This window comes from Bombina bombina, chromosome 2, assembly GCF_027579735.1.
Source record: "Bombina bombina isolate aBomBom1 chromosome 2, aBomBom1.pri, whole genome shotgun sequence".
In the NCBI taxonomy this organism is placed as follows: Eukaryota; Metazoa; Chordata; class Amphibia; order Anura; family Bombinatoridae; genus Bombina; species Bombina bombina.
The window spans coordinates 996,177,067-996,195,225 of NC_069500.1; positions in this window are offsets into that span (position 1 = coordinate 996,177,067).

Sequence of the window (18,159 nt, forward strand, 5' to 3'; positions counted from 1 at the left end):
GTTAGTCACAGAAGTAAAAAGTGTATTAATATAACAGTGATGGTTTTGCAAAACTGGGGAATGGGTAATAAAGGGATTATCTATCTTTTTGAACAACAAAAATTCTCGTGTTGACTGTCCCTTTAATTAGACTATTGCAATTAGAGCAACCAAGACAGGGGTAGAAACCCTGATTCCGCTTTCCAATGTACATTTGAGGAGACTGTTTAGAAGGACCAATATCCACCCTCACTAAAACACCTTTCAAGTTCCTCTCTCTTTTATAAGCAGGCATAGGGGGATTTCTAAATTCTTGAACATCAGGGTTACATGTACCCAAAATATGCCAATGTCTACGTAGGATTTTAAGAATCTGTTGATTCCAGGGTGAATACTGGCTCACAAATACTAACTTAGGAGATTTTTGCTCTAAAGGATCCCCTCTCTCAAATGTTTCTCTAGGAGTTCCAAGAGCATTCTTTATTTCAGTCTCAATGAGTTCCAATGGATATCCCCTCTCCAAAAACTGATCCCCCATTTCTCTTAGCCTTTTTTCCGCTTCTAATTCATCCAACACTTTACGTCTTACACGCAGGAATTGGCTCTTGAGTAAAGATCTGATGAGAGAGGGAGGATGAGCACTTTTATAGTGTAAGAGAGTATTGCAGTCTGTTTCTTTTCTGTGTAGATCTACTGTTAGACCTGATACACTCTCTTCACTTGACACCAATTTAAATTTAATATGACAAGTTGCTGCATTTAAGTCATTGACAAAGCTTCTTAGGGTTCCATTGTCGCCCATCCACACAACAAACACATCGTTAATATAGCACCACCAGGTGGCGCCAAATGACAAAAATAAAGGATGACCATACACAAAGTATTCTTCATACACATTCATATAGATGTTGGCATATGTAGGGGCGACATTGGAACCCATCGCTGTACCTTGGAGCTGAAGGTAGTACTTATCATTAAAAAAGAAAATAATTACATCTTAAAACAATGTTCAACAGCTGCAAAATGAATTCTACGTAGACATTGGCATATTTTGGGTACTTGTAACCCTGATGTTCAAGAATTTAGAAATCCCCCTATGCCTGCTTTAAAAAGAGTGAGGAACTTGAAAGATGTTTTAGTGAGGGCTGATATTGGTCCTTCTACACAGTCTTCTCAAATGTACATTGGAAAGAGGAATCAGGGTTGCTACCCCTGTCTTGGTTGCTCTAATTGCAATAGTCTAATTAAGGGGCCAACATTTAATCATCCAAGTTCAGATAAAAAATATAATATTAAGGGTCATCATACCTGTAATACTAATTATGCGGTTTATTTAGAAAAATGCCCCTGTGGGCTAGGGTACGTAGGGGAGACCACCCACACTGTACATGAATGCATTATTCAGCATAAAAGTAACATCAGGACTAAAACAATCGATGCCCCAGTAGCTTATCATTTTTTGTCAGTGGGTCATAACTTGAGCCAACTGAGTTTTCAAATTATTGAACAAGGTTAAACAGCCAAGGAGGGGGGGTGACCGTGCTAAATTACTTAAGAAGCGAGAAGCATTCTGGATTTTTGAACTTGGTACGTTGTTTCCAGGGGGAATGAATAAAGAACTAGATTGGTCAATTTTTCTGTAAACATATTTATGGAAACTATGTTGGGAATGTTATTTTGAGATTAAAATAAAAATAGAAATGATGTACTATGTAAATAGGTGATTGTATTTATATGTATTGGCTATGTGTAAACTTGATGCATTGATTATATACATTGTGTAATGACCACTAGATGGAGGTATATTGTATTGAGGCATTGTGTACAGGTGACCTGGCTTTTGGGGTGTGGTTTGTATAGGTATTTAAGGATGTGGTCAGTGCCTGTTTAACTATACATGACTAAGGACACCTGTCCGAAACGTTGTTGATTTATACAGTCTGGCTGAAATAAATTTCTGATACTTCTACAGATTGTGGTGCGGTTATTCCTTGAGTTGCTGCTATTGTTGGGGGTTTGTGCAGAGCCCTCTTAGTTTGCACATAGTTCGTGTACCAGGGGCTGGAAATTGAGAACTTTTATTATGTAATTCAACTTAAAATATTTAATTATACACATTAAAAAATATAATTTACTTTCATTTATTTTTCCTGATTTTAATTATGAAAATTTTAAATTGTAGTATTTACACTCTTTAAAGGGACATTCCAAACCTTAGTCATCTTAAAGTCTTACTTTAGATTAAGCTGCAAATAGCCTCCTGCACCCCTTTCTATATCATGCAGCAGTAAGAGTAAAAAGTTATTTTAAAATTACTATTGTTTCTGTCCACTTTGAAATGGCTGCTAAGCTCTACCCACTGATGACATCACAATCACTGCATAACAGGCTTCACTAATAACAAAAGACTCACTAATTGGATATAACAGGCAGTCAATGCTATTCAGTAAAGTGCCTAGATAAACCCAGATCATGATGTCATCAGTGGGTGGAGCTTGGCAACCATTTCAAAGTGTAGATGACTAAAGTGTAGATTGTCCCTTTATTCTTCAAAAATGCATGCAGAATATTGGAAGGTTGATTACTGTAATTGTCTCCTTACTAAAGAGATAATGGGAATTAGTAATTTGTCTTAATATTAAAAGAAATACATGAACAAATGGTATGGACCAATCTAAGATAGGATCTGATTATTATTATCTAACATTCACTAGATCTAACTTGAAAACCACAATGACACTCACAGGGGCTGCGCTTAGGGAATTCTCTAAAAAAAACGCTGTACCTGTGAGATGCCTCCCATAGAAAGCAATGGAGTTGCTGGAAAAATACATTTTGATGAGGAGAGAGAGATTATCAGGGATCACACTTTAAAAATTATAGGGACATTGTACTTTCCCTGTGTTCACAATGGTCCATTTTACCTGATGGAGTGCCTTTACCTTTATTTTTTGTTTGAAATAGCTATTTTTGCCTGTAGTATACCTATATACACTGAAAATATGAGTAACACACTTTTTCTCTGTAGAAAATATGTGAAAATAGACGTCAATAGCACTGATTTCATCTCCCAGTAGCGTTTGAAGGAGAGAGAGAGATATTTTGCATGTGAAACAGCTGCTTGAGTTTATTCAATCACCCCCCAGCCATTATTAGCATTTCAATACCAAACATAAATAAATGTTATGGGCATGTTCTAGGTGATGGCTATTTCAAATACAAAAATAAACATTAAGGGGATTTTTTTTATAGTACAGTGTCCCTTTAAATACAGCTGCCAATAAAACTCCTCCTATTTTTATATGCATTTGTTCTTTTAGTTATTAGTAGTGTTATAAGTAATTAGTGGTGTAATAAGTATAAGTGTTTTACCTATTTTGACACAATTTCATTTTGGCTCCAACATTCAAAAAATTTACAAACTAAAGAGAAACTTCCTGCTTGGGTTCGAAAGTCTTGCAGTCCATCATTCTTTCTATATATTTCAAAAAAGAGGGTTGACCTTCAATGTGCCGACGAGTGGCGATGTGTCTCCCATAGGAATTGAAGTGTTCCTACACAGCACAGACAGTGCATTCACTGAAACATAAAGTGGTTTCTGTGTAGGAACACATCAAATAATGCATACTTAAAGTTAAGGTAAAGTTTAAACTATCTCTATATACAGATGAATTAGTCAAATTTTAAACAATCTAATCGCTACCTTCTTTTCCCCAAACGATTATATATTTTTCTAATAAACAGGTTTTTTATTTCCCTACCGTGCCGTTACAGACTCCTCCCATCAGTAATTTCCTTATTTTTGACAGTCTGACGTATAGAGCGGTCTCCAAAGCCCGTTCACGAGGATTCAACAAACTGTGCATGCGCATAGAGTCTTCTACATTCACCAATGCGCTTGTAAAAATTGTATCACTCCGGATTTGAGACACCAATATTGTCGCCGTTTTAAACAAAGTGCCCTATGTCTTACTAAAAAAAAAAAAAAAAAAAACATTTGCAATAAGCATGCAAAACCAAACATTTGCAATAAGCATGCGCGCAACGGGAGCGCACTTGTCTTCATAGTCAAATAACATTTTAGGAACGCATGCACAGATCATCTAAGAGACTAATGATGTAATATGACGGCAGCCTAACGGCCAGTATTTGAATTGCCTACTGTTAAAACGTGAGCCGCAAGCCAAAAAAAACAAAAAGCACCTGGTTGAATTTTGAGATTGAAATAAGGTAAATATAAACGGCGAAAACTCACTTTATAATAAAAATATTTAAAAATTATGAATAAAAGTACCATTATTTTAGGGTGACCTGTATACATAATGTGATATAGCAAACTTTACCTTCACTTTAACCTTAATTTTACTAAACCTACGCGACCTGCCTCACACTGGAAAATCTCGCTGCTGAAAAGGTGGTGAGATAGCTATGGCTGAAAGCCTGTAACTAACCTGCAGAGCAGCCCTTGGAATATATTGCACTACTGGCAATGTTTCCCCATTCAAATGCAGGTTACTCCCTTGCAACGCCCAGCTAACTCCCACTGAACACCTGTGTTTACATTATGTCTGTAATTGACCTTATTAATAAAGACAAAAAAAACCTTCCAATTAAAACTATAGGAGCTATGTCAATACATGTATATACAATGTTTCATGTGTATGCATTTTCTTGTGCAATGTATATTATTTTAATGTATTGTCATTTGTTTGCTTTTTTTTTTGTTAAACAATAATATTTATTTTGTGTTATTTAAATGTTATAAAAGACAGTAGCAGGTACTTTATAGTTTGACATAACTGAATAATGTTTAAAAGGACAGTCTACACCTTAGTCATCTTAAAGTCTTACCTTAGATTAAACTGCAAACAGCCTCATGCACGTTTTCTATATCATGCAGCAGGAATGGTAAAAAGTTATTTTAAAATTAATATTGTTTCTGGCCAATTTGAAATGGTTGCCAATGCTCCGCCCACTGATGACACCACAATCTGGGCTGCATCAAGGCACACTGCTGAATAGTATTGACATTCTGTTGAATCCAACTAGTCAGCCTTTTATGATTGGACCCCATATGCAGCCCAGATCATTATGTCATCAGTGGGCTGAGCTTGGCAGTCATTTCAAAGTGGCCAGAAACAATATAAATTTTAAAATAACTTTTTTACCATTCCTGCTACAGTATATAGAATAGGTGCAGGAGACTATATGCAGCTTAATCTAAGGTAAAACTTTAAGATGACTAAGGTGTAGACTGTCCCTTTAACAGTTTAAAGGGATATTGTACAATAGATTTTTCTTTGTATAAATGTTTTGTAGATGATCCATGTTTATAGCCCACCTGGGTGTGATTTTGTAAAAATGTATAGTTTTGCTTATTTTTTAAAAAACAATGTGCTGATTTTCAGACTCCTAACCAAGCCCCAACATTTTAGATGTATACTGATGTATACAGACTTCCGACTGCTTCTGTTTATATAATGGGTCTGTACATATGCAGGGGATAGGGTAGGGGGGTTCTGCTATCAGCCTCTTTCAATAGGTGTCCCAGGCTAATCTCATCAACAGTGCTCAATTCTAAGTAAGTTTTTAAAAGGTTTTATACTGGATTTTTATATCAGTATCTGTGCATATTATTATTTTATAGTAGTGTCTATTACATGCCATTAAATGAAAAGTGGTGTATACTACCCCTTTAACAAATGTACGGCTAGATTTAGAGTTCTGCGGCCAAAGGGGTGCGTTAGCTACGCATGCTTTTTTCCCCCCGCACCTTTTAAATACAGCTGGTATTTAGAGTTCACAGAAGGGCTGCGTTAGGCTCCAAAAAAGGGAGCGTAGAGCATATTTAACGCCACTGCAACTCTCGATACCAGCGGTGCTTACGGATGCGGCCAGCTTCAAAAACGTGCTTGTGCACGATTCCCCCATAGGAAATAATGGGGCAGTTTGAGCTGAAAAAAAACCTGCAAAAAAGCAGCGTTCAGCTCCTAACGCAGCCCCATTGTTTCCTATGGGGAAACACTTCCTACGTCTGCACCTAACACGCTAACATGAACCCCGAGTCTAAACACCCCTAACCTTACACTTATTAACCCCTAATCTGCCGCCGCCGCTATCGCTGACCCCTGCATATTATTATTAACCCCTAATCTGCCGCTCCGTACACCTCCGCAAACTACATTATAACTATGTACTCCTAATCTGCTGCCCCTAACACCGCCGACCCCTATATTATATTTATTAACCCCTAATATGCCGCCCCCAACGTCGCCACTATCTACCTACACTTATTAACCCCTAATCTGCCGACCGGACCTCACCGCTACTATAATAAAGTTATTAACCCCTAATCCGCCTCACTCCCGCCACAATAACCCTATAATAAATAGTATTAACCCCTAATCTGCTCTCCCTAACATCGCCGACACCTAACTTCAAGTATTAACCCCTAATCTGCCGACCGGAGCTCGCCGCTACTCTAATAAATTTATTAACCCCTAAAGCTAAGTCTAAACCTAACACTAACACCCCTCTAAATTAAATATAATTTAAATCTAATGAAATAAATTAACTCTTATTAAATAAATTATTCCTATTTAAAGCTAAATACTTACCTGTAAAATAAACCCTAATATAGCTACAATATAAATTATAATTATATTGTAGCTATTTTAGGATTAATATTTATTTTACAGGCAACTTTGTATTTATTTTAACCAGGTACAATAGCTATTAAATAGTTAATAACTATTTAATAGCTAAAAGAGTTAAAATAATTACAAAATTACCTGTAAAATAAATCCTAACCTAAGTTACAATTAAATCTAACACTACAATATCATTAAATAAATTAAATACAATACCTACAAATAACTACAATTAAATAAACTAACTAAAGTACAAAAAATAAAAAAGAACTAAGTTACAAAAAATAAAAAAATATTTACAAACATTAGAAAAATATTACAACAATTTTAAACTAATTACACCTACTCTAAGCCCCCTAATAAAATAACAAAGACCCCCAAAATAAAAAAATTCCCTACCCTATTCTAAATTTAAAAAGTTCAAAGCTCTTTTACCTTACCAGCCCTGTAAAGGGCCATTTGCGGGGCATGCCCCAAATAATTCAGCTCTTTTGCCTGTAAAAAAAACCATACAATACCCCCCCCAACATTACAACCCACCACCCACATACCCCTAATCTAACCCAAACCCCCCTTAAATAAACCTAACACTAAGCCCCTGAAGATCTTCCTACCTTATCCTCACCATGCCAGGTTCACCGATCCGTCCTCCGAAGTCTTGATCCAAGCCTCCGAAATCTTCATCCAAGCCCAAGCGGGGGCTGGCGATCCATAATCCGGCTGAAGTCTTCTATCAAGCGGCAGCTGAAGAGGTCTAGAAGAGGCTCCAAAGTCTTCATCCTATCCGGGAAGAAGAAGAGATCCGGACCAGCAACCATCTTTATCCAAGAGGCATCTTCTATCTTCATCCGATGACGAACGGCTCCATCTTGAAGACCTCCAGCGCGGATCCATCTTCTTCTTCTGACGTCCAACTGAAGAATGAAGGTTCCTTTAAGGGACGCCATCTAGGATTCTATCAGCCAATCGGAATTAAGGTAGGAAAATTCTGATTGGCTGATGGAATCAGCCAATCAGATTCAAGTTCAATCCGATTGGCTGATCCGATCAGCCAATCAGATTGAGCTTGCATTCTATTGGCTGATCGGAACAGCCAATAGAATGCAAGCTCAATCTGATTGGCTGATTCCACCCCCAGCGCAACATAACCCTGTTACATTATTAACCCATAATCTGCCATAGACCCCCATCATTATTAAACCCTAGCATTTTAACCCCTAAACTGCCAATTCCCCACCGTAATAACCCTACACTACTTAAAGGGATAGTAAACCCCAAATTTGTCTTCTATGATTCAGATAGAACATACATTTTTAAACAACTTTTAATTTAATTCTATTATCAATTTTTCTTCATTCTTTTGTTATCTATTGCTAAAGGGACAGCATTGCACTACTGGCAGCTAGATGCACACATCTATTTAGCCAATCACAAGAGACAAATGTGTGCAGGCACCAATTAGCAGCAGCTTCCATTAGTGTAGGATATGTGCATATTATTTTTAACAAGGGATACTAAGAGAACGAAGCACATTTGAAAATAGAAGTGAATTTAAAAGTGTCTTAAAATGACATGCTCTATCTCAATCATGCAAGTTTAATTTTGACTTTCCTATCCCTTTAACCTCTAAACCACCACATCCCCACTACAATCTACCATAACTTATCAGCCCCCTAATTGCCAATACCCCCATTGCAAACTACCCCTACACTACTTAAAGGGACAGGAAACTCCATCATTTTCTTTCATGATTTGGACAGAACAATAGAACATACAATTTCAAACAACTTTCAAATGTACTTCTATGATAACATTTGCTTCATTTTCTGAAGGAACAGCATTGCAATACTGGCGGCAAACTGAACACATCTAGTTAGTCAATGACAATAGACAACTGTGTGTAGCCACCAATCAGCAGCTAGCTCACCTCTTGTATAGAGTGCAGTACTGGGGACCAATCTAAAAAAAAGACATTTCAGAGTTAGAAGTTTAGAGATGCGCCACAAAACTAGAAGAACTTAAACTATGAGGAGAGGTTAGTCAAACTTTTCTCTAGAAAAAAAGGCGCTTGACAGGTGATATGATTACATTAAATAAAAATATTCAAGACTCATATACAGAGTTGGTGGAAGCTCTGTTTATTCCAAGGAAATTATTTGTGACAAGAGGTCAAATCTAAGGCTGGAGGAAAGGAGATTTAATCTCCAGCAACATAAATGTTTTTTTTACTATAAGAACAATCAAATTGCGGAACTCAGTGCCTAAGGAGATGGTGAATGCCAATAAAATGGCTTAGGTACATTTCTTGCTAGAAACAGTATTCAGGGATATGATTGTTGTGTTATATGGGTTACCTTTTTAATATGATTAAGCTCAATTGGAGCTTTTATTGTAAATCATGTAGGATCTGTATACGTTGTACTCAATGGACTCCTGTCTTCTTTCAACCTCGTCTACTATGTTACTATGTTGATTGTGATGTAGATACCTTTAGAACATACCACTATTATGACAATGCTTGGAACATCAGGCCCTCAGGGACTTATATTATATTTCTATATAACAAGGCAAGACAAATACACTGTATTGCTCAAATAAAGTGAGTTTTATTTATTTTATACTTAGGGCCAGATTATGAGCTGAGTGCAAAAATGCAAGAATTTTAGAATGTTGATATCTTCTAGCTATATCAATAATTATTGCCTTATTGTGCTCACATTATAAGTAAATAGAAAAAGTTTATCATTTGTGTTTTAGTATCATAGGATCTATATCCTGTCAGGTAGCAAAAAAGGTGAAAAACATTTTAGTGTCCTAATTCTCCTCGGGGCAAGCTAAAATGATTCCTGTTAGGTAGCATGGATGATAAAAGTTTTTCTTGTGTGTCATGTTTTTTTTTTTTTTTGCCTTTTTATTATAAAAAACAGACATGCATAAAATATAGTAATTTCATTAATGCTTTGATTTAATTTTGACTTTAGTGTCCCTTTAAGATTTTTAAAGGGACATGAAACCCCAAAAATTTATTTTATGATTTAGACAGAACATACAATTTTAAACAACTTTCCAATGTACTTCTATTATTTAATTTTCATCCTTCTGTTGTTATCCTTTGCTGAAATCTTTATCTAGGAAAGCTCAGGAGCAGCAAAGAACCTAAGTTCTAGCTTCTGATTGGTGGCTGCATATATATATACCGATTGTCATTGGCTCACCCATGTGTTCAGTTAGAAACCAGTAGTTCATTGCTGCTCCTTCAACAAAGCATACCAAGAGAATGAAGCAAATTTGATAATAGAAGTAAACTAAAAAGTTGTTTAAAATTGTATGTTCTACCTAAATCATGAAAGAAAATTTTTGGGTTTCATGTCCCTTTAAGTTAATTATTTAATATATTAATAAATGTTGTCAAAGTGCTGCCATAATAAAACTCAACAATATTTGTGAACAATTTTATAGAAATGAAGTATTAGTTTCTATCGGTTAAGTTTGTAACAGTTTTTTGTTTGGAATGTCGTAATTATTGTGGGTTGCAAAATAATTGAGTAGCGTCATTCTCTCTGACCCAGTGGACATTCAATGGCCACTATTTATCAAAGGTGTTGCGGACCTGGGGCGCAATCCGATATAGATCGTAGTTTGTGGCGCAAGCAAGGGAACCCGCATCGCCCGCAGTTTCAGCTCGCAACTTGAGCTATCCCATATACTGCGCCGTCAGATGCTAACGTGCCGTAAGTCAGATAAACCAGCGATGTCCAGAAATCTGCGCAAGTACAAATTTCTGGCGTCGCCAGTGACTTGCGGCACGTTAGAAACTGCCGGCGCCTACAAAACCTGACTAAAGTCTAAATCACCCGCACTGTCTAACACGCCTCCCTAACATAGCCCGACAAGTCTAACACGCCTCCCTAACATAGCCCGGCACGTCTAACCCTCTATCCGCTATCCCCCCTCACTATCCTAACAATAAAATATTTATTAACCCCTAAACCGCCGCTCCCGGAGCCCGCCGCAACCTAATAAAATTATTAACCCCAAAACCGCCGCCAGCTATATTAAATCTATAACCCCCCTAAAGTGAGCCCCTAACTACCGCCGCCATCTACCTTACCTACCCCCTAAAGTGAGCCCCTACCCCGCCGCTATCTATTGTAAAATTATTAACCCCTAATCTAATCCCCCTATACCGCCGCCAGCTATATTAAATTATTTAACCCCTGAAATACTAAACTATCCTACCACTAAACCTAAGTCTAACCCTACAAATAGCCCTGAAAAGGGCTTTTTGCGTGGCATTGCCCCAAAGTAACAGCTCTTTTGCCAGCCCTTAAAAGGGCTTTTTGCGGGGCATGCCCCAAAGAATTCAGCTCTTTTGCCAGCCCTTAAAAGGGCTTTTTTTTGGCGGGGCTTTGTCACAAAGTAAACTGCTCTTTTGCCTACAATCTACATCCCCCTACACCGCGGCCACCTATAATAAATGTATTAACCCCTAATCTAATCCCCCTACACCGCCGCCAGCTATATTAACTATATTAACCCTAATTATATTAGGGTTAATATAGTTAATATAGTTATTATATTATATATATTAACTATATTAACCCTAATTATATTAGGGTTAATATAGTTAATATAGTTATTATATTATATATATTAACTATATTAACCCTAATTATATTAGGGTTAATATAGTTAATATCGTTATTATATTATATATATATATAAAGTATAATAACCCTATCTAACTCTAACATCCCTAACTAAACTCTTATTAAAATAAATCTAATATTAATATTATTAATTAAAATATTCCTATTTAAATCTAAATACTTACCTATAAAATAATTCCTAAGATAGCTACAATATAATTAATAATTACATTATAGCTATGTTAGGGTTTATATTTATTTTACAGATAAATTGTTAATTATTTTAACTAGGTATAATAGCTATTAAATAGTTATTAACTATTTAATAGCTACCTAGTTACAATAATTACCCAATTACCTGTAAAATAAATCCTAACCTAAGTTACAAATACACCTACACTATCAATAAATTAAAGAAACTACAAATATCTATCTAAAAATACAATTAAATAAACTAAACTAAATTACAAAAAAAACAAACACTAAATTACAAAAAATACAAAAAAGATTACAAGATTTTTAAGCTAATTACACCTATTCTAAGCCCCCTAATAAAATAATAAAGCCCCCCAAAATAAAAAAATTCCCTACCCTATTCTAAAATAAAAAAAGTTCAAAGCTCTTTTACCTTACCAGCCCTTAAAAGGGCCTTTTGTGGGGGCATGCCCCAAAGAAAACTGCTATTTTGCGTGCAAAAAAAACACAATACCACCCCCCAACATTACAACCCACCACCCACATACCCCTAATCTAACGCAAACCCCCCTTAAATAAACCTAACACTACTCCCCTGAAGATCTCCCTACCTTGTATTCACCCAGCCGGGCCCAACTCCTCATCCGATCCGGGCGATGTGTTCTAGCAAGCGGCAGTGAAGTCTTCTTCCGTAACTTTTTTTTGGTATAATAATAAAATAATACAGTGTATCACATATAGTGTATGTAAAGACAAACGTTTAAAACTTTGAATAAAAATTGATTACAATGTGAGTGTGAGACTCAGTAGGTCAATTCTATTAAGGGATAAAGAGTATTTCCACACAGCACAGATCAAGGCTTACAATGGTGCACGGATTTCAACATAACTATCTGCAAAAGGGGATTGACCCCGACAACAATTAAACTGAACTGTGCAATGCTGTCACCAAAAGTCAGAGCTGGGCTAAGTGTTAAGACGATGAAGTATAGTAAGAACAACGCTTACAAGTTAGTCACTAATATGATATCCCATAAATGTACAAATTGATAGTCTCACACGCACAGATGCCTGATGCGCATTTTGCCGCTAGCACGGCTTTCTCCAATCCCCTTATTAGCTTTGTGGCCCTTCTCTGAACTTTTTCTAGTTCTGCAATATCTTTTTTTTGCGATCGGTCCCCAGAACTGCACTCCATACTCAAGGTGAGGTCTTACCAGGGCTTCATATAGTGACAGAATTATGCTTTCCTCCCTTGAGTCAATGCTTCTTTTAATACATGCTAGTATCTTATTAGCCTTTGAAGATGCTGCCTTGCATTGTGCACCCATCTTTAGCTAATTATCTATTTCTATTCCAAAATCCCTTTCCTCCTGTGTTTGGCTAAGTCTTGTCCCATTTAAATAATACGTTGCCTGCTTATTTTTACTTCCAAAATGTAGAACCTTGCATTTTCCCTTATTAAATCTCATTTTCCATTTACCTGCCCATACTTCTAATTTTTGCAGGTCCCTTTGTAACGAAAGTTCATCCTGCTCTGACCTAATGACCTTACTTGACTTAGTATCATCTGCAAAAATAGAGATGTCCCTATTTAATCCTAGCTCCAAGTCATTTATAAAAATATTAAAAAGAATAGGGCCCAGCTCTGATCCCTGGGGTACTCCACTGATTACCTTTGTCCAATCTGAGTATGATCCATTTACTGCTACTCGTTGTTCCCTATCTTTTATCCAGTTATTTATCCACAAACTAACATTTTCAGCTATTCCCAGTCCCTTAATTTTGTGCATTAATCTCTCATGTGGCACTGTATCAAACACCTTTGCAAAATCTAAGTATATCACATCAACTGATTCCCCTTTATCTATATTTTTACTTACTTCTCATAGAATCTAATTAGATTAGTTTGACATGATCTATTTCTCCTAAAACCATGCTGATTAGAACTCATAATCTTGTTTACACAAATATGCTCATTAATATAATCCCTTATAATCCCTTCAAATATCTTCCCCACTATTGATGTCAGACTAACTGGTCTATAGCTTCCTGGATCATCCCTACTTCCCTTTTTTAAGAGTGGCACCACATCAGCTTTACGCCAATCCTTGGGTACCATGCCTGAGGATAATGAGTCTTGAAAAATTAAGAGTAGAGGTTTGTCTATAACAGTGCTAAATTCCCTTAACACCCTTGGGTGTATTCCATCTGGGCCTGGAGTTTTATTTACCTTAATATTATCCAATTTGTTCCTGATATCCTCTATACATAACCCAATTAATGGTATGGGCTGGCATGTTCTATTTTGTTCCAAAGTATCATCCAATGGTTCCTCTCTTGTGTATACTGACGAAAAAAACTGGTTTAGTATCTCAGCCTTCTTCCTGTCACTGTTAATCATGCTACCCTCCCCGCATTTTAATGTACCTATATTGTCTTTCTTAGATTTTTTGCTATTTATGTACTTAAAGAATCTTTTAGGGTTAGATTTAGAATCCTTTGCAATTAATTTTTTCATTTTCAATTTTGGCTAATTTGATTGCTTTTTTGCATGCTTTGTTACATTCCTTATACATATGGAATTTTGAGTCTGTTCTATTTTCTTTGAATGCCCTACGTTTTTTCCTAATTTCTCTTCACACATTTATATTCAGCCACATTGGCTTGGATTTTTTATTTTTATTTTTATAACCATATGGTATTTGTTGATATGTATATTTATTTAACAAAGTTTTAAATGTTATCCATTTATCCTCTGTATTTTTATTAGAGAATACTTTGTCCCATTTATGTTATTTAATGATTTCCTTAAATCGTTGAATTTTGCTTTCTTAAAATTAAAAGTCTTGGTTAAACCTTTAAGACACTGCTTATGAAAAGAAATTTCAAATGTGACCATGTTATGATCACTGTTACCCAAATGTTCTTTGACTTCTATGTTTGATATTATATCTGTATTATTTGATAGCACTAAATCCAATATAGCGTTACTCCTAGTTGGCTCCTCTATTAATTGTGCCAAGAAGTTATCCCTGAGAACATTTATAAATCTATCCCCCTTAGCTAAATTAGTAGTTTCATTGGCCCAGTTTATATCAGGGTAGTTAAAATCTCCCATAATTACAGCACTGTTATTAGCAGCCTTACCTATTTGTATTAGTAGTTGAGTTTCATTCAGGTCACTAATGTTGGGGGGCTTGTAGCATGTTCCTAGTAATATTTTTTTAGGATTTTCCCCCACTCTTTATTTCCACTCACAGGGTCTCTATATTGTCGCCTGTATCAGAAATATCTTCCCTTATTGTAGGTTTAAGGTTAGGTTTAATATACATGCAGATTCCTCCACCCCTTTTATTATTTCTGTCCCTTCTAAATAAAGTATACCCCTCTAAGTTAACTGCCCAGTCATGTGAATCATCCCACCAAGTTTCAGTTATACTGATAACATCATAGTCCTCTTCTGCAACTAAGAGCGTCAGATCCCCCATTTTACCCGTCATGCTTCTTGCATTTGTTGTCATACATTTAATTTTCATGTGCTTTCTGCTGATACTTATTTAGTCTTTATTTTTTTTATCATACAAGCCATCACAGAAAGCTCCAATCAAACCTCTTTTTCTCAGTATAGCCAGTATATGAAACTTATTATAGATCAATTTCACTATTGAAGTTGAAGAAACATAGAAAATATATCTGATATAATTTTGTCACCTTTGGCTCTTCAGCCACCATGGCTCTGGTACTATGTTCTGAAGAATTAATATCAGACAGGTAGGTCTTTTAGCCAACCAGTTAATGTATTGCCTAGTCGATTGTTACTGTATATTTTGCCACTTGTTTCCAAGCTGGGGAGTGACTTATTGGGATGGTAATGTTATTTTGTCACTTTTTTTCATGAAAGTTCTAAAAAGAGAAATAGTTGCTTGTTAGTTGACCATTTCTTCTTTGCACATGGGACCACTTGGATATTTGACATGTGACAATATGAAGCACACAGTTTATTATCATTATAATTAATTCATAAAGTGTCAGCATATTATGCAACATCAGATATACATTTGAAGGCTACTGTAATAAAAAATACTTTTATATGTATCATAAAGGGTAGAGGGCACTGCCCACGAGTCAATGTCAGTTGGAAACCGGATGATCAATAGGACAGATGGACTTGTGAGCTTACAATTCCAACATACTAGGTGAAGCAGGAGTGAAGCTATAGCCTCCACTATGTATATTTTCTGATAACTTATTTATTTAGAAAAAAAAAACTTTCTGAAATGTTTAAAACATGTCAGAAAATTCAATTGTTTTCTTTACAATAATGAATATGCAGTCTGGTGTCATTGGAGAGGACTATTTTTTTCCTTATGATATTTTGGAAATATATTGTGCATGTTCCTCAAGACATAATCCATTTATGTTCTTCTGCCTAGAACATTATTTATAACTAAACCACAGCCTTTTTTCTATCATATGCAAAAAGTTTTTTTTTTTCTTTTGTATTCACCAATTTTGAACAAATAGCTCCAGAAAACAGTATATAGCATTACTCTTATGGGTGGGATGATTTTGCAGACAATTATCCTAAAACTACATGTCACTTTACAACATAAAACCAAGCTTAAAGCAAGTTAATTTACGTTAAAGTTTAGAGTTATTTTTTACTAGAAATAAATTATTTATGTATTCTTTACAAATTTATACTAAAATGTATTGCAAGCAAAAAGCAATTAATAATAATTTTATTAAATGCATGCATATGTCAAAAATATATTTTAGAGGAAACTGTATGTCAGGCATAGATAGAACATGATAAATTATCCACTGTATAAAGCTCTGCAGCTACACTTTGTTTTTTACAGAGTAAGAAAGTAGCCAAGTGACATTGGTTTCCCAAGTTACTCTTAAAAGGAGAAGATATATTCCCTTAAGGTACGTCAATCAGGAATGATAAAGTAGATATCGCTTTGTCAGACAAAGAGATGCAAAGTGATTCTGTAATACACTTTTAAGAGCCAGATGGAAATTTCATCAGCAATATGAGGAATGCATTAGTGGCATAAGCAGATTTTCTTTGCAAGTGTCAAGCAGACCATATTGAAGACCTGTCAGTGAGTAAAAGTGTGCATTTATGGACCAATTTCTATTGTGGAATAATCTATGCAGACTTAGCTTGGGCTACTAACTCACATTGAAACTTTGCAAGTAACTATTTAGTACTTAAAAGTTACAGATTGATCTTAATTTCTGACTGTAATTTGGAGCAAATTAGTTTTCAGCCAGCATCTCAAATGTCATGGACCAGAGTGTAATGTTTAAGATAGTGAAATATTTATAGAACTATACCGTACAAAAATAATTAAATTAACTGTCTCATTTAGCTATCTAGCACGGTTGTAAAGGCAAGTAACAGTCTGAGAAGTATGAAGACTCAAAGTAGAACGTTACCTAAAATAAAAACAAATATATTAGTTATGCAATACTGTAAACACAAGAGTATTGATAGATGGTTTGGATATTTGCAAATAAAAAACAAAGAGACCACACAATGGGGCAGATAAACTCTTAATACTAAACAATTCTATTCAGCTGGTGATTACAATACCCAGTCTGCCTTTACAGCACTACCTGACAGTGCTTTCTCAAATGTGACTACCACATTTATACTTTACATCCTTTTAGTATTAAGAAGTTTATCTGCGATTGCAACACACGAACTTATGCTCATGAGATGGAGCATCTCCAAGACCATACAGACTGAACAGCAGACTCTCTAATATAATAGCTTAATTAAACCTCTGCAAACCCCCTTCCCTTCGCCTAAGATGCACCCCCCCTCCTCCCCATTATTTTTCCCTTACCCCCCGCTCCGCCCGCGCCCGACAATGTCGTTGGCAGGACAGACTGGGAAAAAGAATATATAATTAATTTAACAAATCTCTGAGAGAGAGAACCTTTGAGATATTACTCACCCAGTTTCTTATTAACTCTGTTGATGTTCTATTATATGTATACTCATGAACCTAATGACATCAGGTTTTAGCATGACCGCCTAGCCAAATATATAAGGTTATAAAAAGTGGACCGGCTAATCATCAAGGAACTTTCATGAAACAAAGCCTCACACATGCTGGAATCCTGGACAATATAGTTCTCTTTGTCAAAAGGCAGGCGGGTATACAAAACTGTATTGTAAGGAGCAATAACTTGTTCACATTGTCTTCTATATATTCTGTTTTATTATTGGTTCCTTTATTGATGTACAGAGTACTTTCTCTCATGCTCTTTTATTTTTGTACCGTATTTGCTATATCAATAAAGATATTTAAAACTCAAAAAAAAAAAAAAAAAAGAAGTTTATCTGCACCATTAGGCGGTCTCTTTGTTTTTTATTTACAAAGATACAAATCATCTATCAATACTCTTGTGTTCACACCCTTTGAAGAGTTTTCCTTCCACAGTCAGCTGGAGACTCACAAATAGTGCAATACTTTTGTCAGTATTTACACTGTCATCAGATTTTCTGCACATCTTTGATTTTTACACCATGAGGCTCTTTTTTTCATATTAATTATTTGGCTATAAATAATTATTATAATGAATAGCCAATATAGAACAAAATACAAAATTCTTTATTATACCAACATCCAAATTCTATACCAGGATTTGGTGTTCACAATCCA